The following is a 3,453-nucleotide window of genomic DNA, read 5'->3' on the forward strand; positions in this document are numbered from 1 at the left end:
AAAAAAAAAAAAAAAAAAAGACGGGGTTTCACCATATTGGTCAGGCTGGTCTTGAACTCCCGACCTCAGGTGATCCGCCCGCCTTGGCCTCCAAAGTGCTTGGATTATAGGCGTTAGTCACCACGTCCGGCCTGTTCTCAGCTTTTTCTTTGCTTGAACAACATCTGGATCCCTGCAGGTAGAAAACTGCCGTGGGGCAGATCTTGCTGCCCTGAAAAGAGGACAGTCAAAGAGGACCAGAGCTGATCTCATCTAAGTTATATTGGAGGGAGGGTGCTGGGGCCTGCCAGCCTTAAAAGTCTTCCCTTAAGAGTCCCTGAAACCGGCCAAGTGTGGTGACTTATGCCTGTAATCCCAGCACTTTGGGCTGAGGTAGGAGGATGGCTTGAGCCCAGGAGTTCAGAACTAACCTGGGCAACATGGGGAAGCCCCATCTTTACTAAAAATATAAAAATTAACTGGGTGTCGTGGTATGCACCTGTAGTTCCAAATATTTCAGAGGCTGAGATGGGAGGGTCGTCCCAGGAGGTGGAGGCTGTGATGAGCTGAGATTGTGTAATCGCACTCCAGCCTGGGTGACAGAGTGAAACTCTTTCAAAAATAATAATAATAAAAGAGTCCCTGAGACCTTGACTCCTGGCAGCTGTGCCAGGCTATTCCCTCTCAAGTGGGTCTGTAAGCCTGTCCTAGCCTAGAGCCTCTGCAACCTTGTACAAATAGCAAGGGCAAGTCTTGTGAAAAGCCTTCCTGCCTCCCTTTGTAGAGAATACTGCCCCCTCCACTCTCCAGTTGCTTGGGGGGTAAGGTGGGCATCTCTAGCTGGAAGGAGATGGAGAGCAAAGGTACTGATGAGGCAGGTATTTAGAGTTGCTCAAGTGTGTTAAGACAGGCAGAGGTGGGGCAAGGTCCTGGCAGCCTGGTAGGAAGGTTCATTCTCATCTCTAAGCCCATGGGGTCAGTCTCAAGAAGCTTGGCATTGAGGCCTTGCTAGTAGCCCTGTTTCATTTGGAACTAGGAGTAGCAATAAGTTCCTGGGGAAAGCTAGCCCCCTGACCAATGTTGGCTTTTTCTGATGGGGACAACACAAGGATCATGTGAAACCACTGGCTGTGGAGAGGGGTGTGAAAACCTGAGTGTGGGACCTGCAGAAACGAAGTTGTTGGCCTATGTGCTGGTACTGGCAGATGTAATACTGTTGGAGGGCCTGCTAGGCATGGGCTGCCCCAAGTGCAAGGGAATCAGGCTATCATTGGCTACATGTGCTGGATGCACTGATCAAGGAGCTCTGTCCGCCTCTGACTGCAGCCCTGCTGCTGCACTGTACCCTTCTGTAGCATCTGCATGAGACTACTGTCTCCAGCACTGTAGTTTCTACTACCCTACCTCTATGTTATCAGCCTGTGCCATAGGGACCTCTCTATGGGCTTGGCTGCTGGACTCTACCTCTGTCCATTCCACAGCTGGGCCTTGCTGGCTGCTGCCTGGTTTTTCCGTTTGACTTTCCTGGAAGCAGTGCCAGGGGCTCATGCAGGCAGGCTAACCTCCAGACTGGGCCCATACAATTTAACATTTCTGCTCTGTGCAAGTCATAGACATCTAGGGTTAGCTGGACATGCACTGGTACTACCACTTGTGGCATTCTTGGTGGCACTCATGGGGCTACTGCCTCATCCTATGACATGTAGCCATGGGGTCCACAGTGTACCTGAAGTAACCAGGAAAGGGGGTGCAGATCTTGATCCCATTGAGGGGGCCATCACCAGACCTGTAGGACTTAGTGATGGTGCTACAATGAATCAGTGAATCAGGTACTGAGGAAATAGTGGCAGTGGCAGGCACTCTGCATGGATTTGCTCATCATGGGCACCTTTGTGGTTGTCTGGGCACTTGCAGCTTCAAATTCAGTGCAAGGCTGGTGTGGCTATGGCTCTGCTTTTTGGTACCTGTTCTTAGCACCATGGGTCTGCATCCCCTGCTTAACTCCTGCACCTGGCCTTTCTCATGCAGTACATTGCAGGGCTGGGCATCTGGCTGGGGCCAAGGGGCCATGGAGAGGTGGTAAGCACCAGGACAGCATTGGACCTGGATATTGATGCAGCATATGGCCCTGGCTAGCACCTGGCATGTGGTCATTAGGTGGTATCCAGATGTAGGCCCAGACTTGGAGCTTGGTCATTAGTGGCATGTGGGCACAGAATATGGATACAGGCTAGTGAGGATCCTGCCTATTCCTTGAAGGTCCGGAAGTATGAGCATCACCAAGGGCTGCAAGAGCTCCAATTTCAAATTTGGAGATTTCCACCATCCCACCACCAGCTGCTCATTCTCTGCAACCCTCTACCTCAACCCCTTTTCACACACACAGTCTCTATATTCTGTTTTAGGTAGCAGGTCCTGGAAGTCCAGTGAGACTGTGGGAAGATCCCTAAGCACAACAGCTATAATCATGAAGATTCCACCTCATTTGTCCCACTTTGTCCCAACCTCAATAAAATATCCTTTCTCAAAGGCCTGCAGAGGGATTTCAAGGTCTAATTTGCTTGTGGTTTTCCTGATATTTGCATGCTTTGGCAGGCAGGAAGGGAAGTGTGGGATGAGATTTTTTTTTTTTTTTTGAGACTAGAGTCTCACTCCATTGCCCAGGCAGGAGTGCAATGGTGCAGACTTGGCTCAATGCAACCTCCGCCTCCTGAGTTCAAGCGACTCTCCTGCCTCAGCCTCCCAAGTAGCCGGGATTACAGAAGCCCGCCACCACACCTGGCTAATTTTTGTATTTTTAATAGAGATGGGGTTTCACCATGTTGGCCAGGCTGGTCTTGAACTCCTGACCTCAAGTGATCCGCCTGCCTCGGCCTGCCAAAATGCTGGGATTACAGGTGTGAGCCACTGCACCCAGTTATTTATTTATTTATTTTTTTTGAGACAGAGTCTCACTCTGTCTACCAGGCTGGAGTGCAGTGGCATGATCTCGACTCACTGCAACCTCCGCCTCCCAAATTCAAGCAATTCTCCAGCCTCAGCCTCCTGAGTAGCTGGGATTACAGGCGTGTGCCATCATGCCCAGCTAATTTTTGTATTTTTAGTAGAGACAGGGTTTCACCATGTTGGCCAGGGTGATCTCAAACTCCTGACCGCAAGTAATTCGCCTGCCACGGCTTCCCAAACTGCTGGGATTATAGGCCTGAGCCTCTGCGCCAGCCAAGATTTTAAACCAAATCATAGAACTTCTGTGAGGTCCCTCCTGGCCCAGACTCTTCCCTTCCCTTTCCTGGCCAGCTGTGTTCCAGCGGGCACCTAAAAACTGTCAGAGTTATGGGGCCCCTGGATCAGCCATTCTGCACATTCTCTGCGATGGAGTCTGGATCAGGGATTTCCCGGGCTTCATTTTGCTCAACTGTTTCCATAGCAACTCCAAACAGTGGCGTCAAAACCGCGACAGGGACTCGCATTTGT

Source organism: Cebus imitator, unplaced genomic scaffold, assembly GCF_001604975.1.
Source record: "Cebus imitator isolate Cc_AM_T3 unplaced genomic scaffold, Cebus_imitator-1.0 Scaffold0, whole genome shotgun sequence".
Classification (NCBI taxonomy): domain Eukaryota; kingdom Metazoa; phylum Chordata; class Mammalia; order Primates; family Cebidae; genus Cebus; species Cebus imitator.